A 21,904-nucleotide genomic window follows, 5' to 3' on the forward strand; every position below is an offset into this window, starting at 1 on the left:
CAGACCTCCTTGATAACAGGAAAAAAAAACACTAGTCATGACTTGGGCAATGCCTACTCATGACATATGACGAGTGAAAAGTCTATATTTCAATCCCTAAGCCATATGTCAGGTGGGGTGGTCACTTTCGAAGGGAATCAGAAAGGTATGATAACTTGTGTAGGTAAAGTATGTGTTCCTCCCTACCCTTATATAGATAATGTTTTACTTGTTAAAGGATTGAAGCATAATCTAATGAGAATAAGTCAATTATGTGATAGTGGATACAATGTCACCTTTAACAAGGATGTGTATTGTTCAGAACAAGGACAACTCTTCACTCTTCTTTGCTAAGAGACAAGGAAATCTTTATAATATTAAACTTGGTGATCTGTCTAGTCAAAAGGTCTCATGCTTACTTTCAATCAAAGAGCATCACTGGGTATGGCATAAGAAGCTTGGTCATGCTAGAGCATAGTCTTGTAAGAGGACTTCCAAAGCTGTCATATCAAGATGACTCTCTTTGTGAAGCTTATTAGAAAGGGAAACAAGTAAAAAGTTATTTTAAAGCCAAAAATGTTCTTTCCACTTTGAGGCCTATAGAGCCTTTTGCACCTTGACTTGTTTGGACCAACCAGGACTACATCCCTTTTTGGATGCAGATATGGTCTGGTCATAGTGGACTATTACACTAGATGGACATGGGTTAGGTTCCTAGTTCACAAGGATGAGTCTTTTGATACCTTCTATTAATTCTATAAAAAGATTCAAAATGAAAAAGGCATTTGTATCTCTTCAATCAGAAGTGATCACGGCAGAGAGTTTGAAAATGATCTTTTTGAAAAAAATTGTGAAGAGAATGGTATTCACCATAATTTTTCCATTCCAAGGACACCACAACAAAATGGAAATTGTTGAGAGGAAAAATAGATCTCTTCAAGAAATGGCAAAGACCATGCTTAATGATCACTCAACTCCCAAACACTTATGGTCTGAAGCAGTAAGCATTGCTTGTTATTAACAAAACAAAATTTATATTACGCCAATCTTAAAGAAGACTCCTTATGAACTTTGGAAGGGATGTCAGCCCAACATCTCTTACTTCCACCCATTTGGATGTTAGTGTTTCATCTTAAACACCAAGGATAACCTTGTAAAGTTTGACTCAAAATGTGATTCTGGAATCTTACTTGGATACTCTAAATCGTCCAAGGCATATAAAGTGTATAACTCCAAAACCTTGACCGTGGAAGAGTCTATTCATGTAAGATTTAATGACAATAAACCTGACACTACAATGTCAAAGTTGGATGAGTCCTTTGCAGAAATGAAAATTGAAAATATCATCAAGTTTGCTACCATGTCCAGTAAAGATAAGCTTGCGTCCAACTCACTAGTGGACGATCAACTTGAAGAAGTCAAAGAACCAACTAGACGTTTTCCGAGGAAACATCATCTAAAGTCCTAGATCATTGGTGATCCTAAGGACAAAGTCTAGAGAAGGAACTTTCTCAAGAGATTGAGCCAAAACACATAGATGATGTTATGTCTGGTGAACACTGGGTCAAAGCTATGCAAGAAAAGTTGGACCAATTTTAGAAGGATGATGTCTAGAAGCTTGTAGAACTCCCCAAAGGCAAATCTGTTGTTGGAACAAAGTGGGTGTTCAGAAATAAGCTAGACGAAACATGTAAGGTTATGAGAAATAAGGCTAGGCTTGTGGCCAAAGGTTCATCACCATAGGAAGGTATGGATTATACTGAAACCTTTTTTCCTTTGCTTGTGTAGAGGAAATACACATTTTACTATCTTTTGCTACCCATCATGGGTATGATGTTGTATCAAATGAATGTGAAAAGCATGTTCCTCAATGGAATTATTAAGGAAGAAATCTATGTAGAACAACCCCTTGGGTTTGAGAGTTCTATCTACCCTCATCATGTCTTCAAACTTCAAAAAGCCTTGTATGGTTTAAAGCAAGCTCCTCAAGCTTGGTATGAAAAGTTAAGCTCTTTTTTAACTGAAAATGGCTTTATAAGAAGAAAGGTAGATACTACTCTGTTTCGCAAAGATTATGGAAGTCAATTCCTAATCGTCTAGATATATGTGGACAATATCATATTTGGTGCTACTAATGACTCTCTATATGATGATTTTTCCAATCTTATGCAGGTAGAATTTGATATGAGTATGATGGGAGAATTGAAGTTCTTCCTACGACTTCAAATCAAGCAAACAAATGAAGGCATATACATACATCAAACCAAGTATGTGAAGGAACTTCTAAAGAAGTTCAAGATGGATGATGCAAAGCAAAGGAAAACCCCTATGTATCCAACCACAATACTTAGACTGGACGAAGAATCAAAGAAGGTGGATGAAAAGACATACAGAAGAATGATAGGATCTCTTCTATATCTCACTTGTTGAAGAAACTTCATGATGATGAACCAAGCAATTTTGATGATGCTAAAAGCCCAAGTGATTGATTCAAGATTGATTCAAGATCAAGCATCAAGAATCCAATCCAAGATTCAAGATTCAAGAGAAGAAATCCAGAAGCAACAAGTCAAGACTTCATATAGGATAAGTATTAAAAGAATTTTTCAAAAAACCAAATAGCACAGTTTTGTTTTACAAAAGAATTTTCTTAAATTTTTTAAGTTACACGAGTGATTACTCTCTGGTAATCGATTACTAGTTAGCAATAATCAATTACCAGTGACCAGACTGATTTTCAAAATGTTTTCAAATGATTTGTAACGTTCCAAAATGATTTTCAAATAGTATAATCGATTACACTATATTAGTAATCGATTACAAGTGAATCTGAATGTTGGAATTCAAATCCAATTGTGAAGAGTCACAACTTTTCATAAAATACATTGTGTAATCGATTACACAATTGTGGTAATCGATTACCAGTGAATAGTTTTGAAGAAAAAGTTAAGAGTTATAACTCTTAACATGATTTTCTCAAAAGTTATAACTCTTCCAATAGTTTTTTTTACCAGACATGAAGAGTCTATAAAAGGAAGACCTTGGCACGCATTTTACAAGTATCAAAAACACATATCTCTTTCAAATCTTTTATGACCATTGCCCATTGTTTTTCTTTGCAAAAACTCTTTCCAAAAAGCTTTCTAAACTTCGGTTTCAAAACTTTGTTTTTCTGCAAGTGGAAATTCTGCAGAAAACAAAAGTGTGCTATCTTTTCTTCCTTCTCCCTCTTGCCAAAAGAATTTAAAGGACTAACCGCCTGAGAATTCTTTTGATTCTTCCTTCTCCCTCTTACCAAAAGAATTCAAAGGACTAACCACCTGAGAATTTTTTTGATTCTTCCTCCTCCTTTTGAACAAAAGATTTCAAAGGACTAATCGCCTAAGATATTTTTTGTTTCCCCTTACAAAGATTTAAGGGACTAACCGCCTAAGAATTATTTGTCTTAACACATTAGAGCGTACATCCTTTGTGGTATAAGTAGAGCGTACATCTACTTGGTTTCTAATACTGAGAACAAAAGAAGCTACATCTCTTGTGGATCAGTTCAAGTGGAGCATACATCCACTTGGTTGTTCAAAGAGAACAAGGGAGGGTACATCCCTTGTGGATCTTTGCTTGTAAAGGATTTTACAAGGTTATTGGAAATCTCAAGAACCGTGGGTTGCTTGGGGACTAGACGTAGGCACGGGTTGTGGCCGAACCAATATAAATCTTGTGTTTGCTTTCTTCTTCCCTACACTTTTTATTTTTCCGCTGTGTACTTTTTATTTCCACTTTACTTTTGTCTAAGTTATTGTTTCTGTCCTTTACTTTCTCATAACTTAGTAGTAAAGCCTAATTGAATCTAGTAATATTAAGAAGGATAATTTTTAATTAGTCAAGACACATTAATAATTAATTCAACCCCCCTTCTTAATTATTCCGAGGCCACTTGATCCAACATCACTGCGTCCAAAACTGACATCATGTTCAATGTATGTCTTTGTGCCAAATTCCAAAAGGAACCAAGGGAAGTTCATCTATCTGCTTCTAAATGCATATTTAGATATTTGATTAGAACTCCTAACCTTGGTTTGTGCTTTAAGAGAGAAAAGGAATACATATTAGTAGGTTTTTGTGATATAGATTTTGGTGGAGATAGAGTAGAAATAAAAAGCATCAGTTGAGGGTGTCACTTCATTGGGGGATGCTTGGTTTCTCAGACGAGCAAGAAACACGGTACAATATCTTTGTCAATAGTAAAGGTAGAGTATATACTAGCTGCAAGATGTTGTTCTCAACTCTAGTGGATCAAACATCAGCTTGAGGATTACAACTTATTTGAGAGTAAAATTCTTATCCTCTGTGATAATACTACTGGCATAAATCTTTCTAAAAATCCCATCATGCATTCACATGACAAACACGGAGAAATAAAATATCATTTTCATAAGGGATCATGTTCAGAAGGGTACTGTAGAATCCCAATTTGTATCTATAGAAGATTAGCTTGTTGATTTATTTACAAAACCCCTTACTGGAGATAGGCTAATCTTTTTAAGAGAAAGGCTTGGCATGATCCCTATGTAATGAATTTTCAAATCCATGTGTAACATCTCAACACATCACTAAGCGTCCAAAGGACCTATCGTCTAATGAGCTTAGTCAGTATCTATGCACTAAACACATGTTTCCAATATATGGATTGTGACCCTAAACGCAAGCTTAGTGAAATGCAACATTTTGAGTGCATTTGTGCTGAGTCACCTAAAGTAGGTCTGATCCTTTTCGAAAAAGCCTACTCCATTTCAACTTCCCCCCATGTTTTCTTTCTCTATCTTCACCCTAAACACTTAACTGCCACCATCATAAATCATTACAACCTTTCACTATCAAACCTTCTGCAATCCTCTCTCAGAAACCTCTTTGCATTATACTCTCTCCTCCTCTCAGAAACTTCCAGAAACCCTAACAATGGACAAGAAACAGAACCAAACCCAAGCCACCCAAGCTGAACTTGACTTCAGAAAAAAAAAACCCACAATTTGCTTCATCCAAGGAAAGTTCCCCTATCCATATCACAAGACCAGCCTTAGTGTCCATTCTTGTTGCAGAAGTCACATTGAAAGACAAAGAACAGAAAGTTCATATCGAACATTTCTTCAACATTGAATCTTTGGAGAATGTTGGGTACGTCATCAAAGCCCACCTCATGGTATGTGGCATCCACCACTTTTTTGAAGACCCTAGGGTGGTGGTGCCTTAACTCATCCGTGAGTTCTAGAGGACTGCCAAGGTTTACCGAAATGAAGTTATTGGAGGATACTTCGCTGGACAGGTTCTTGGCATAACTATGAAGTTATTTGTTGAGACCATTCCTTAAGTTCATGAACAACTGGGGTAATGAACTAGAAGAACACGTTAGACACTCCCTATGGGGACCCAGCTGGGCAAAGATTCCAAGGAAATATAGAACCTTGCTGACTAAGACAAAGATTTTTCAACAAATTGTAAACAAAACCATCATTCACAAACAAGGCTCGAATAACTTCTTGTCCAATGCCACAAGTTCATATTGTACCATCTCATGGAGGGCACTCCCTTTGAATTGCCACAAATTCTCTTCAACTGCTTTGCAACTAAACTTATGACGGACAAGAGCATTAGGAAAGACATCTACCACAGTGTTGTCCTGACCAAGGCGTTTGAAACACATGGAGTGATAAGGAAATTCTTGTATGAGACATCTATGGTAGAACAAGAGAGAATATGGATGCTCCTTTGTCCAAAGCTACTCATGTTCAACAACATCCACCTCCCACTCTCGTTGCTCCTAAGGCAACAAGTGCAATGACCTATGTGTCCAAAAGGGCAACACCTATGAAGCAATAGCCTTCATCCACTGCATAACGCCTAAAGACACTCAGTGAGACTAAGAGTGACAATGATGGTTTAGCATTCAGGAAACCAAAAGCTACACCCCCTTTAGATGAGACCCATGAGCCTCAAGTGAAGAAGGTTAAACCAACATCATAAGTTCCTCCTCCTCTTACTCAACCTCAAACCAACAAGCAAGAAAAACAAGGAGCTCAAAGACCTAAGCGTCTAGAGGCCAAGAAATCCTCAATTGTTGTTGATACCAACAACCCTCCACCATTAGAGATTCCATTGGTTTGTGAGAAGGCCTCAATCGTTCACCAGTTCGAAAGGAGCTTACGTCGCATTGAAACCATTCATCATTGAAAAAAGAAGAGAACTGATTCCATTGTTGATTTGGACGATGAAGTTCAACATGACGTACCTCTATCTCCAATCCACTTTGATCACTTCCACCATGAAGGACCACCTGCCATCGACCCCAACCTAACAGATGAAGACATTGCAAGGATGCAGTTTCCAGTGGCCTTTCTCTCTAAGAATGCTTACAACATTCAAAGAAGACTACACGTGAAATTCCAAACTTCAATAGATTGGACACAATTTCCATTGGATGTTGAAGAAGAAGTTGTTACCTGCCCTCTGTCCATACATAAAACTGATCAAGCTGCATCCTCTTCTGCTAAGCTGGATCCACCAACCGGGATTGAAGTTCTTCCTTCACCAACATGGAAGTGACTTCACCCCAAGGTATCCAAGTCTTCATCCTCTACAGCCCTATGCAAAAATGTCCGCAAGATTCCTTCAGGGGCTTGCAGAGAAATGGTGAGCTACAATAAGGACATCATTGGATGGTGTCAGAAGATTGATGCCCTACATATCAACCCATCCTCTGATGATTTCCTAGCACCGTTTCCAAAGCATATCCAACTCTTCACTCCTATGTCCAAGTTTGTTCCTCTAGTCTATGGCCATTAAGCCATCCCTCTGATTAAGGACAACATCTTTAATGTTGGAATGTCAAAGATGCAATGCGGGTTAATTGACTAGTGGCCAAGCTATCCTCTTGGAATTCACATCAGACCAACTACAACCATCAAGTTTATGCTAGATTGCATCACTCCAAGGTTCCCTCATTAGGCCTTTGAAAGAAGAAAGGCAAGGTTCCTCCTCACAACAAGCCTATGCCTCAACCTAGTCCAAAAGACAACATTATCTTGTGTCCAATTTCTTATGATTGGAGCAGGTACTTCACCAAGGATGCTACTAAGAAGATGGTTTCTTTGAAGCTAGACACTGAGTTCGATCAAAACGACGCCATGCTCTTTTTATTTTAAAGACATGTATGAAAACTCTCATCTTGCATCCACCTCAACGTATGACAAGGAAGACACCTCCAATCATATGCGCATGGTTCAGATTTTGCATCCAACCAAGATCTATAGATTCAATGATTGGAAAATGTGCTTCTTAAGGCAAAAGGGTGATAACAAATTCTATCAATGCCTCATTCATGACACTTTTCCTATTTACTCTCGATTTGTCTTTAACTTGCACAAGTACCCAGAAGTTGCTATGAGAAGAGCTATAGTAACTACTTAGGCAAGGTTTCCTGCACTCAATGAGCGTTCATTCTCTCCTTATCAGAACCCTTGGGTTCCAGGACAAGGAATAACTGCTGAACTACAACGGAAACAAGACAAATTCAACCATCAGTTGATGGAGATGCAAAAGGAAGCTGAAGCTAAACAACAGCAGCAGAAGCTTGCATTTGAAGAGTTGTTCAACAACCTACATGCTCATCTTGGACCCCAAATTGATGTTTTTGGACCTCTGTTGGTTGAAGTCACTTCCCAACCTCAACCCCTTATTGAAGATGCACTCACCATAATCAGCACTTCCAGTATTCCTCTTGAGATAACCCTTTTGACCACCATTTCTTCAACTAGTGTGTCTAAGGAGCGCATTCAAGAGTTGTTGCGCCTTCTACAGGTCGACCTAGAAGAAACCATGGAAAGAAGGTTCCTTACTGAATGAATGGAAACCAAATTGTTGATAAAGAATACTTTGGAGTCCTCACGTCTTTCAACGACTTTGTGCTCTTCAATATGAACTTTCTAATATAACAAAGGTTTCCTTCATCTGTCCAACCACCTTTGGCACCACCAACAACTATTCCTCCACCTACAACCACTGAAAATCTTGTGTCTATGCTTGCGCCTTCACCACCAACTATCCCTCAACCTTTGTCCACTAAAGGTTGACAATGATGTCCAAAGTCACTTTCTTTTTCTCTTTAAACTCGTGTTTTTTGATAATGACAAATGGGGAGAAAGTAGAATAGGAATTTTGTTCTTTATAAAACACGTGTACTCATATGCTTTTTAATAACTCAAGTGTTATGCTGGTCACATATGTGTGTTTTTCATGTTTTTTAATTTTACTACACATTCTATGAATGCTCTGTTTAATACATATTCTCTTATTCATGCATAAGATAATGAACTCAAGGATAGTCTTATTTATCTTCACATATTCTCTGCCATAATTATGCAATATATGCTCTAATTATGTCTTTGAAAGGTCTCCTTATGTTATGATGTTTAACAAGTTTGGCGTATATCAAAGTTATATTCCTCAAATACGCAAACCAAGAGTAAGTGGTGTGCAACAATATATTCTAAAATTGCTTTGATACCTTGATCTTAATCTCTTCATTCTAGCCTTTTTGGTATCAAAATTTATATTGCTTGCCATCATAAAAAAGGGGGAGATTGTTAAGTCTGGCTATGTCCAAATCACACTAGACAATAACAAACAATTAAATCCCTAAGATTTTGATGTTAACAAAGTATAAATTTTATGTGTTAACCTTTCATGCTTAAGCTACAGGTTCATATATCTTTTTGAGATATAAGTAGAAAACCATGAACAAAAAGGCTTTGGACAATAGGCAAAGTATCAATCATTGGACGATATTGCTTCAGTGTCTAGTACTGAGAAGACAAGTGCTTCAGTTATGGTTCAATAAGAAACTCATGTCATAGTGCAAAAACCAAAGGAATATTTAAATTATCTTGTCTTGATATTCTTAATTTTTTTGTCTTATGTCATTAACATTTCTTTCGATTTGTACACTGAAAGTCAGCTCTGAGCATTAGGCGACACTAGTTAACGCTAAAAGTCAGCTCTGTTGCAAAAATTATTTGTGGTCCTCACTCTCTCTCTCTCTTTCTTTGCACAATAATGGCCTCGTGTAAAGCCTCAATGCTATTAGACAACGATTAGCTGAGATCTCACAACGGATCGCAGCTCTAAAGTCTATATAAAGCTTGAAGGTGTTCGTGTTGAGGTTTTCAAATCACAAGAGAATAATTTGAGACAAAACGAAAAAAGTGTTGTAGCGCTATTAGTCTACTAGACGAAATAAACTTGAGTGAATTGAGTAAATCTTAGCGTTACTAAGTTAGCAAGTTTCATTCTATTTGAGCTTATTGTGTAAAGACTATTTGAGTGATTAGAATACATCTTTTTTTTTTTTTTTTATCAAACATACATTGTTTGTGAAAGCCAAGAGTGGCTTAGTGACAAAGAATACTTGGGTCTTAATCTCAAGGGGAGTTTAAGGGTAGTGCGAGAAGTGGCCTAGAGAGTAATCGTTGTAGCCATAAGTGACATATATAATACTTGGTTGTAATTAAAGAATTGATTAGTGAAACCCTTCAAGGTTTGAAAGAGAAGTAGAGGTCGCCCAAGAGTTGGGGTGAACCAGTATAAAACCTTTGTGTTTTCTTTATTGCTTCTATATAACTAGTTCTTCTCTATAAGTTACTCCTACACTAATGCATCCAAGTTTTGTGCACTGATTTTCTAAGTACAACATGATTTTGAATCCCTGACAAAACTCATTGTCCATTGATTTTTGTTTGAGAATTTTTTTAAAAAGTTTTAAAAAATCTAAGTTTTTATCCATCACATTATTCAACTTCCCTTGTGATGTGTTTCAAATACTTTACAACTATTTTGATATCAGTTATTAAAAGTTAGTTAAGTTTAATTAAATAGATATAAAAGTTTATAAATATATATATTATAGTATACTTTTTATCAATAATAAAATATATATTTTTAATTATAAAATTATTTTTTGTCATTGTTATTATTTATGAAATATATTGTAAAATAATTAAATTAAAATATATATTTCTTAATTTTTTTCTCTAATTAATAATTAAAGTAACATATTATAAATTATTTTAATTCTTCACTACGCTTAAAAATGATGAAATCTAATCAAAGGCTATTGTTAATTGTTACCTTTCGATCAATGACTAAATATGATTAAATCAAATCAAGGACTATAATGAAATTAAAATCTTGATTTAACAGTTTAAAAATCATTAAGATTCTTTTACATATAGTATATAAATAGATAGATATAGATAACTAACATTTCTGCATGTTTATATAGATAAATATTTATTTTTATATAACCAAAATTCATAATAAATTAATATATAAATTATATTATAATTAATATTAAATTTCATAAAAATAGAAACATTTTTTACATATTATTTTGAATTTATAATATATAATTTAAATTGTGTTACTTAAAGATTGAGAAAAAGATAGATTAAATAGATAGACAATTAAGAAAATTAATAATACAAATAAAGATAAAAGTAAAGTAGTTTGACATGATTTAGAAAGATTTTTTTGTTAGTTGCCAAAATAGTGTACAAAATATACCTCCAAAAGAAACAGAAAATTGTGAGAATGTCTACTAAAGAAAGGTGAGGAGAATGATATTCACACTTTCCAAGTTATGTATATTCTATCTAAGAAATACTTAACAATACACTCCGTAATACCCTTATTGTAGGTTAAATTTTATTAAAAACTATAAATTATAAATAAAATTAGAGCTGTCAAAATAGGTTGGTCTGACTCGTTGGGTCCAACCCACCTTTGACTCACCCCTTAAACGGATCAACACAATTCGACCCACTAAAAGTTGATTCCAGAAAAAAGCAGGTTAGTCCACCGACCCACCTAAAATAAAAATAGAAATATGTTTTTTTAAAGAAAATTCAACAAAAAATTATTTTTAGAAAAATAAATTTGAATAAATTAAAAAAATATTAGTTAAATTAAATCTTCCACTATTCACACATCACAACTAAACATATTATCACAAACTAGAAGTCTAGAACTATAATAACAAAAAAATTTAAAATAGTCTTGAACAAAATACTAAATAAAATAATGTTGAATAATATTACAAAATACTAAAAGTGTATTTTAGGTGAGTTTTACTCTATTTTTAGTTAAGTGAACAAAACACATTAAATCTTAAAAAAATATTACAGCATACGTATAGGTTACTTTTTAGGTGGGTCAAGTGGGACAACCCGCTCCACCACGAGTTCACTCGGGTGAGCCGAGTCGCAAATGGGTCATGCCAAATTTTACAACCAAATGCAAAATTTACTCTCTTTTTGGGTTTTGCCCGGACATGTGGGGGGAGAGGTTGGCTCATGAGTTTGGGCTTATTTTGACAGCTTTAAGTAAAACTCATTAAATAAATAGAACTCACAAATTTGTGATTTTTAATAAATTCCAATTAATAATAAAGTGTACGTTTGTGTTCCCAATTTATAATATAGATGTTTAAAGTGTGATAAAATGGAAAATAAAAAATAGTAATGTTACTATAAAACAGCCTTTTCAAAGAATTTCTTTGGTGACAAATTATACGGAACTAACTACAATAAAATTGTTTAACTATATTTATGACTGTAGCTAATAGTTATTTATCATCTGCAATCAGCCCTTGATCAGCTTTTGTACTTCATGCACTCATAGTATAATTAGATTGACTCTGTATAAAAGAATTTCCCCCGAATGCAATGTTTCAACAAACAATTAATCGGTTATAAAAGTGATGGAATCAAATAAGAAAAACAACTAAAGAAAACAGACCAACCTTCCGTTTCTACCATTAGAAAAGTATTATGCTCTAAGAATCTAAATAATCTTATTTTAAAATCCTATCTAGTTTAAACTGCCGCAAATGATAAAACTACCAGACTTGTCTACGACAATTGGTATGTGAGAGCAAGTGATCAACCCATGCAACTATGGTTTAATAAATGTTTCAATTCCATTCTGTAAAAATATGCAGCAAAATTTAATACAACATACACTTTCTATTTCAATATGGTACTTTTTTTTTGTGTGTGTACAATGGCAATGCTGAGGTTTGATTTATGACCTCATGCAAACCAACCAAGCTCTCTCCACTATCCCACTCCTAATGGCTCATTTCCATAATAGTTAAAGCCCATGGAGATGTTTACACTGCTTCATCTTTTACAATAAAATACAGTAGTTTTAATAACAAGAATATGTATCCCGTGTGTCGCATTAAGAAAATTATTACCAGTGTACCTGTACCACGTACCTTATCAGCTAGCAATGTTTTTCCTATTCCAAGATATGTAGGCCGTGTCCCCATAAGGTCTGTCCCAAAGAGGGAGCATAACTTGTAAACAAAACCAGTTCAAAAAATGTATGGGATAATCAATTTCAAAAGATAGATTAGGACCCCATGTTACCTAGGATTTTTCACATGAAGCAACAGGAAGATGATGGAGATCAATATGCAAAAGGCACCAACAAATAAATTGGCAACTCCAAGGAAGTCATTTTTTCCACCCAGCCAGCTTAATGTTGAGAGAACAAGCTTCTTCTTTCCACCGAAACTGTAAGTGCTATAGTTATTCTCTAGGTGGACTACTATGACATCATCTACATCCAAATCCTCTTCAATTCTACCATATAACTTTCGGAAGGTAGGGAGAGGAGCAGTCTACATCCAAACTAAGAGATCTTCTTGATCACCAAGCTGAAATATGTTATCAGAATGCATTAGGATCAGAACACAAGAAAATATAATAACAAAATCAGTACATAAAGAAAATTTTAATGAGGAAATGAATAGCTTACAAGTTACAAGGGATGTTAATTCCCTACCCACCAAACCCCTAATTTCACTTCAGTTTGACCAACTAGCTGAATAATAATATTTCACTTGTACGTACACTACATCCTCTATTAGTGCAAGTGTGAAACTGGTTTCAAGCCAAAAGGCAGGGGAAGGGGGGGATAAAGAAAAATTGGCATATGGAGGAACCTACTTAAACGCTACTAAATACTACGTTTGGTCTTATATATAAGAAACAATTCCATAATTCATCAAGACCAATAAAAGTGGTTAGATTGGTTATTTTGTCATAAATTTTAATTTTATTCTAAGACTATCCATACATTAAATGGTTTAAGAGGTGGTTATTTTCCAAATTCAACCAATAAGTATACCCTTATTTTTAGAAATAGCCAGCTGCTGCAGTCATGAAAGAGAAGTGCATCCCCAACTATCTTGGCACCCACTACCTCTACCATCCTCAGCTGACTAAGATTATATAAATGAACCAAAAAAGATAAAACAAAAAAACATGGGGGGACTATACCAAAACCCATGGAAGAAGTAGATATCAACAAAATCTATAGCTAGGATGACCTAATCCATTGTAGATATAGTCAGCTATACAAAAAGGGGGGATGGAATTCCACCAAGTAAAAGAGTTAAGTGTGAGACCATGGTTGGCAAGCTTATCTGCCACCTATTTCTGATAGGCCAAAGAACAAGAGACGGTCTGAAAAGGATTGGACGACCAAGATAGAGTCGCATTCAAGCCAAACCTTTTCTCCAAGCAGTTTCAACAGAAAAAATGGCACCCCATAATTCCACAACTAAAGATGAGGAAGAGCCTATATTGAAAGCAAAGCTTCCCAAACCTCTCCATGCGTGATCCCAGAATAAGCCCCCTCACGCTGTCGGGCCAAGATGACCACGCACCGCGCCATCAGAATTGGCTTTGACCTAACCACGGAGGGGCGGGTACCAAGTAATCTCACAAATAACAGGAGCTCTAGGAGCATGATACAAAATGGCAAAATTCTTTAGAACCACAAACTCCTGAATGGAGGACTGCATAGTGCTTTTAGTGTAGTTGCCTGTGATTGTTATGCAGCATGAGGGAAATAAACATGATAATAATAACCCTTTTTATCTTTAAACTATCGGTAATAAGCATCTTTTAGGTTTAATTACACTTTTGGTCTCCCTTAGTCCCCTTATTTTTTTCTCTACTGCCATGTCAGCAATCTTGTTAAATATTGGATGTCAAATAGATGAATAAAAGGGAAAGGCATTGCAATGTAGGTCACTAAAAGATATTTCAAATCCAAATAAGGAAATTGATCACAGGAAGAAAGGATGACAATAGGACTTGATAAGCAATTCAAAAGCTTCAAACATACAGGAATACTTGGATCCAGCTTTCCACCCCCAATTAAAGTCCCATTCTGAAAATTAAATGGGTAAACATGCTTTCCAAAATTTGTGATCACGATCACTCTTCCACGCAATATTCTTCCTATTGACCTTCAATTCTGATGAGTTGCGACTGAACGTATATGTATCATTGAACAGACTCCATGCCATCAGCCCACAAGGTACAATTGGGAGATCGTGTGAGGACTCTAAAGGTTTACAAGAACTGGTGTCATTGCATCCAAGTCCATGTAAGAGGTGCAGGTTACTTCTACTTTTGGCATACCGAACAAATTTTGAAGATTTGAATAAACAATGGAGAAATAAAATCATAGTTGAAAGTAAATCAGGCAATATTCATGATTTTGGTGGAAAGGAATGAAGCACCAATAAAGAAAAACATTTTACTGTATAGACTCTAATTTAAGAGACCTATACTGGACCTCAAATTCATCTGCCTAGAGTACAATACATTAAATTCAAAGACAAATCATCGATATAAACAGCAATAATTTTAAAAATTTAGCAATGGGAGGGATGACCTGTTCAAATAATTAATAACCAAGAAAACAGTGTAAAAAGCACCTTAAATTTTGTGCCTTTTGCAAGTAGGCATCTTCAACTTTTACTTCAGCCCAATCAATCCTTAAACTCCAGTTAATGTTACAAAGTCATTTCATTAATTGTGAGTTAACGAACATCGAAAAAGTGTTGACCATTGATTGTAAAAAATCTAAACCATTGATTCTTACTAAATTTAACCATTGATTCATATTTTATTTTTCAAAAGAAAAACATATTAACTTTAGCATTTCTTAATTTAAAAATAAAAACAAAAAATAGCCAGAGCAGAACATATATGTCTTCTTGAAAACAAGAACATCAAAATCCAAGTTTTGATTAGAAACATGAACAAAACCATATTATAAAGAAGTATCATCCAGTTACTGGTACTATGTTCAATCAGATGCTGAACTTCAACAGGCCCCACAACTGTATGGCTGATCTTGCTGTACAAGACATATACAGTTATTCAACCATTTAGGAACCAATTAATGCAATCAATTTTGAAAGAAAAAGATTAAGGAAAGGCAGACACTTTATTAATGGAATGGTAGTTGTTCACATTGACTTTCACTTTTGGGGTTGATGAATAGAGTGTATTTTTTATGCTCTGGATGGAAAAGTTTTAAGGGATTGTTTTAATTGTTACAAAAAAGCAGTAAGTTGCCACTTGCTTCCATAGTGGATTTTTTTTTAACTACAAAATTAATATATATATATATATATATATATATATATATATTAAGCAATAATTAGTACCAGAGGTACTATAGGATAGCACAGGAGAGAAGATCTCCTGAAACATATAACAAAAACTAGAAATACAATTGCCCTACAAGAAGCCAACAGGAGCCTGACCCTACAGACCACACTCTAATTAATAGTTATAGACATAGCTGAGGACCATTGATGGAAAGGAACATTAAAGTCCTTTTCCCACCCCCTCAGCCAGGACCAAGTGAGAAAATTTGTGTTATCCACCAACTTAGAGATGTGAAAAGGCTGATTATGAAAGATCATATCATTCTGGAGCTTCCATATTGACCTTGTAGCTGTTATCCACCATATTTTCCTTCTTGTATTGGTAACCTTCGAGCCTGCTATGGAGGAGTGCTGGAGGAAATTATCCATTGGCCTACAATGAAGAACTTTTTCCTCCCTAACCCAGGAGTTGAATTCCCACCACAGAGGCATAACTTTTTGACAAGTGAAAAACAGATGAGAGGCAGATTCAGATTTGCTTTGACAGAAGGGACACAGGTCATTGTTAATCGCAACTTGTCTCCTAGATAAGTTCTCCTTGGAGGGAAGCCTATCCCAAAGTAATCTCCAGGCAAAAGATAAAGCTCTAGGAGGAATTTTAATGTCCCAAAGCTGGCAGAAACCTAGGCATTGATCTTCAGAAGACTGCTCAGCTCGAATGCAAAGATAAGCAGATTTGGTAGAGAAGATCCCGTTAGATGCAGCTCCCCACTCCCAAGTATCCTAAAACCTAGCATTTAGGTTGATAGCAGCAGTATGATCAATAAAGGCTGAAGCTATCCCCAACTCATTATCAAACAAATTTCGCCTCCAAGAGAACTTCCATTCCCACCCAGATTCACAGAAAGAACCCAAATATGCTACTGTCTGAAGTCTTTGAAAGGAAAGTCGATATAATTCTGGATATTTTTCTTTAAGAGTTATCCCATCATGAACCCAAGAGTCCTCCCAGAACAAAATTTGATCTCCTCTTCCCAACTTCCAAATAAATTGCTTAGAAACCTCAGCCACACTCTGATGTTGATTAATGGATCTCAAGTCATTCCACTAGTGAGAGAAATGTGGCTTTGGTAGCCCCTCTTCCAAGCCTCTCCAGCCTCTGTACTTCAAAATCAGAATTCGGCTCCAGAGTTGATCAATTTGCTGACACATCAACCATTTCCATTTAATTAGAAGAGCATTATTGAGGGCCTTGATGTCTTTAATTCTCAATCCTCCACTTTCTCTAGATGCACACACTTGACTCCAAGCTACCCAAGCAATCTTCTTCCCTTCTAAGTTGCCACCCCAAAGAAAGTTTCTTTGAATGACAGTTAGTCTATTAATCACTGCTGAGGGGCCCCTGAAAGAAGACTGATAGAACAAGGGCAATGCGGTTAAGACAACATTAATTAGGGTGATTTTGCCAGCCATAGAGATACTTCTTTGGTTCCATTTGTTCAACCTAGCCTCGAATTTCCTAATTATAGGCTCCCACACCACCTTCCTTCTCGGATTGATACCTATTGGCAACCCTAGGTAACATAAAGGAAAATGAAGCATGGCACAGTTTAAGAAATCAGCAGCAATACAACACCACTCCTCAGATTGCCCAATTGCTCCAAGTTGGCTCTTGGAAAATTGATTCTCAGTCCAGAAACCATCTCATAGCTTCTAAGAATGGCCTTCACAGCTTTAACATTATCCATTGAAGCTTCCCCAAAAAAAATGGTGTCGTCAGCAAATTGGAGGATATTCACTGGAATCTTGTTTTTCCCCACCAAGAAGCTTTGGAAGCAATCTTTTATTGTTGCTTCCCTCATCATTCCTGTCAAGCCTTCAACAACCAAGTCAAACAATAGAGGGCCAAAGGATCCCTTTGTCTCAAACCTCTTTGAGGCTTAAATTCAGAGGTTGAGCTTCCATTCACTAGAATAGATATAGAGGCTGATGTGAGGCACCCCTTAATCCATCCAATCCATCTGTCATGGAACCTCATTCTTCTCATCATATGAAAAAGGAATTGCCAAGACACTAAATCATAGGCTTTTTCGAAATCCACTTTAAACACCAAGCAGGACCTCTTAGACCTCCTAGCCTCCTCAAGTACCTCATTAGCAACCAAAACACCATGGAGCAACTGTCTATCCTTCACAAAGGTTGTCTGCCTTTCATCAATGAGATGATTCATGACCTTGCTAAGCCAGTTAGCCAGTTAGCTAGTAAGTTAGCTAGTAATTTAGCAATGATTCATGACCCACACTGCACACCTTATCTCCTCCTCTTTAAACGGCTCAACCATCATTTCCCTCTGAATTTAAGTATTTAAAGAATTTCTAGGATTTCCTAAATTTGTCAATCTATTATGCTGTGGGCTATGATTTTCCTGATGCCATACAAGAAAATTGAGCAGCCAAATAGAATCATTGGATTCTTCTGACTTTCAAAGGGATAAAAATTGGTCTCTCAATCATGAAATCAACAAGCTAAGTTTGTAATGTTGCTTGGATCATGCTGTTTTTGTTTTCAGAACATAAAACATGTTATGTTCGGCCTTTTTTTACTATTTTTTCATTTAAGAAGTTGGAAAAAATAAAGAAAATATAATATAAATCTTTCGGGGAGGAAATGAATCAATGCTTTAGATTTAGTACATTCACAGGGAAGGCCCTACTGCAATATTAGTGGGAGTTCATGGACTAATTGAGACAAAGTAAAAGTTGAAGGTGGCTATTCGCAGAAGGCATAATTATGAATTTTTCTCAATAATTAGTAGGGATAGAAAATCAAACTTGAGGTTGAGGGGATAAATACGGAATTGCTTAGGAGAAATGTCAATAAGTTCAAATACAACCTAAGAAAAGTGTTAAAGAGCAAATAGATTTGATGAAAGCAAGAAAACCAACTTGGTTCATAACAGGGCATACGTTCAGGTTTGCTCAATTGAATATACTCATTACTCAATAAATTATTTCCAACAATGAGGACCAGTACATGATATAAAAACGGCTAGTGTATTGACCAAAACACAAACAAATAAATAAACAGCGATAAATATGAAAGAGAAAGTATAAATAGATAAAAGCTTAAGAAAAGCGATGATTTTGTGTCCTTGACAAATACTACTCCGGACCTAAATATAAACAAAATTAACTAACTTTTATGCTAATTAAGTTAGTAAATATCATTTAATTCCACTAATTACATTTAAGAAATATACTTTTTTCCTAAAGTACCTTTCAATGGAACCTGATATCAAGGACAAAAGGAGTCATTGGAAATAGAATCTGAATTAATTGAAGGGTATTTTTGAGATAGTATCATTAAATAGGGTGAAAGTAGTTAAAATTTACTTATGAGTCATAAAAGGTTTTCTTTTTTTCTTTCTTAAAATTGATCCGGAGGGAGTAATACTTATTCTAAGGACTTCATCATTGTATTTGAAAAGAACAATATAAAAAATCCTTACCGTTGGTGGTTTTGGTAATAGTTATCAAGTTGATAATAGATATAAATTGGGGCTTTCATTGGCTTAAGTACCTAAAAAAATTGTAAACATAATCAAGAGACAGTAAAAAGATCAACGTTATCAGTAATTCTTTTGGCAAGATATTAGCATTTTAATTCCAAAATTATTTATTATAACTAAATGAGGGATGACAAAGCATGCAAAGAATGTTATGATAGTGAAGTAACGGCAGAACAGCATGAAAGAAAATATCATATAATGCCATGTCCTTTTAAACAATGCCAAAACCCATCACCATCTACTACCAGATGTAATTAAACTATCACCTTTAAGAATCGTGAACAGTTTTTTGAGATTTAGTCATCTTTAATATATGTGACCTTATTACTTCTAAATTCTTCAGGTACACAGTCAATGAGATACCTATCCACAATTTCAAAAACCTACAAATCCATAGGTCAAATAAATATTGTAGAAAGCATGGGGATTTAGAAGGGAGAAAGGAAAAAGATTCAGTGAATAATATCAACAAAGTAGAAATTATTTATACACTATTTCAGGCACGAAGTGCAACAAGTCCTACAGGAATGAAAATGAAACCCATCAATAGCAATGTAGCAATGACCTGCATAGAAATTGATTGAGATTTAATGCATGCATTTGATAGAATAAGGTGTCAACTGTCATGAAATATTCAAGTATGTCAAAGAACTAACTACATGCAGGTGTAAGCACAGCTTTACATGCTGGAAGGTTCTGTTGTGTAAACTGATAGAACACTGCAAAACCACCACAGTGGCACTCAGTACAAGTATCATTATGAAAAGAAAAGGGAAACAAAAGAAATAAAAGAGTTCAATACAAAGACACATGTCTAAACAAAAAACATGTAATTAAATTTCAATGTGTTGGAGAATTCTGACTTACTTCCTAGTCTAAGGCTTCAACATCATAACAAGTTTTTTTTTCTTATAGAAAGTCAAGTTTCAACAAGAGAAAATGTATAAAATGCATGACATACAACAAAAATAGATTGCCCGATTCCTTATGTATTACTTATTAGGTCACCTTAATGTGACAAATAAAAAAGATAAGTTAGGTTGTAGCATGTGCAGAAAAACAATAAATGTGAAATTTATTTCAAGTACTGAAATAAATTGCTAATAGACTACTTAGAAGTAAATAAATAAAAAAAAATCATTCTGTGACATCTACAACTATATGTTTGAAACAATGTTAGTCAAATATGTTGGAAACAATCATACTTAATGTACTTAGGAAATAGAAGATTCATGCAATCACATGATAAAATCTATTTATTGTACATGGGTATTTGTGCATGAGAAGTTGCATTAGCCTAGGAAATAGTCTCCACTAGAGCTTGTTTGGATATAAAGCTAGAAGAGCTATTGAGAGCTTCTCTCTACTGGAAAAAGCTCTATATTTCCAGTAGAAAAGCTCCCAAAAGCTCTTCTAACTAGTATTCAATCAGAACCTAAGTCTATAAAGAAACATATATGTGTGTATATAAAGAAACATATATGTGTGTATGAGTATGTTGATGTCTTGCATAATCTGTGTACTCAATAAGAATAAGAAAGCATTTCCATTCTCTAAATGCTCTCTAGGTTAAGTAAAAAAGTTATTCATTCATTAATTATATGATTGCCACATATATATATATATATATATATATATATATATATATATATATATAAAATCACATGTCAGAAAATCCATCAATGCAGTACCAAAACATGCAGTGTCCTAAACCAACAAAATTAGTTCAAAACCTGCCAAGAAAGTAACACTCACCATCATCTCGTGTTGAATGTCCTGGAATTGCTTGTGCTCCTGTGCTAACTGTTGACAAACTCCCTCCATGAAGATCCATTACCACAGCTACCCAAGTTCTTGGTGTGTCACCTTACAAATTAACTACCCAATTTTCACCAGCAGTTGCATTTGCCCAATACTACATTACGGGTGAATAGTTACTCATCAATTCCTATTCTCATTTTAGTTATAGTTTACACCAGAGCTTGTATTCAATAATTGAAAAGCAGAAAAATACTATAAGTTAATCTGTAATACTATCTGCATTACAATTTGTGATGTTGTATGGAACTGAGCATTGAGCAACAAAAAGGTAACAAGAGAATAAACTCAGCATAGCAGATATGAGAATGTTGCATTGGATGAGTCCATATATCAGACAAGATAGGATTAGGAATGAATTTAAAGAGAGAGTTGGGGTAGCACCTGATACAAGAAAAATAAAAAAAGGTAGAATCTCACCTTAGGTGGTTGGGCAGTAGAAGCTAATCATTAGTAGAGTGGACCAATTCATCAAATAGAGAACGACCATATCACTAGAGGTAGAGGGAGATCAAGAAAAACCATATGCAAAATCATTTAAAAAATGGAGGCTAATAGTTTGTAGGACATGATTCGTAATAGTACAATATTACACTGTTTGATTTATGCAACAAATCGCACCTAATGAGAAAATCTTTGGTTCTTGTTGTTGTTAGTTCCAATTTGCCAAGGCATTTAGACAGGGTAGACGACAACAAAGCATCTCCAACAAAGAAAAAAAAATAAGGGTAGTGTTTTTCAGTCCCAATCCCAATATATCTTAAATAGCACGATTAGAAACCCAAATGAGCATCATTAAAACTAATCAAAAGGCATAGGATATCTTACACTTACAAGTTACATGTCTTAACAGCGCGGCAAATCTGAAATCCTAATGACGAAGAAAATATGCATTACCTGGAATAATGATGGGTACATCTCGGAGCGTAGTGGAGTGAAACAAAAGCAAGGGAAGAAATAGGAGATGGAGAGAGAAAGAGAGGAATGAATATTCTTCGACGGAAAGTTGGCGC

The 21,904-nt window shown here is 35.1% G+C and overlaps 1 pseudogene; it reads right to left on the reverse strand.

The window, feature by feature from the left end:
* Positions 1-12,054: 12,054 nt before the first annotated feature.
* Positions 12,055-20,907, reverse strand: LOC100790477 (putative ALA-interacting subunit 2; annotated as a pseudogene).
* Positions 20,908-21,904: the final 997 nt, after the last annotated feature.

The sequence above is a fragment of the Glycine max genome, chromosome 15 (assembly GCF_000004515.6).
Source record: "Glycine max cultivar Williams 82 chromosome 15, Glycine_max_v4.0, whole genome shotgun sequence".
Classification (NCBI taxonomy): domain Eukaryota; kingdom Viridiplantae; phylum Streptophyta; class Magnoliopsida; order Fabales; family Fabaceae; genus Glycine; species Glycine max.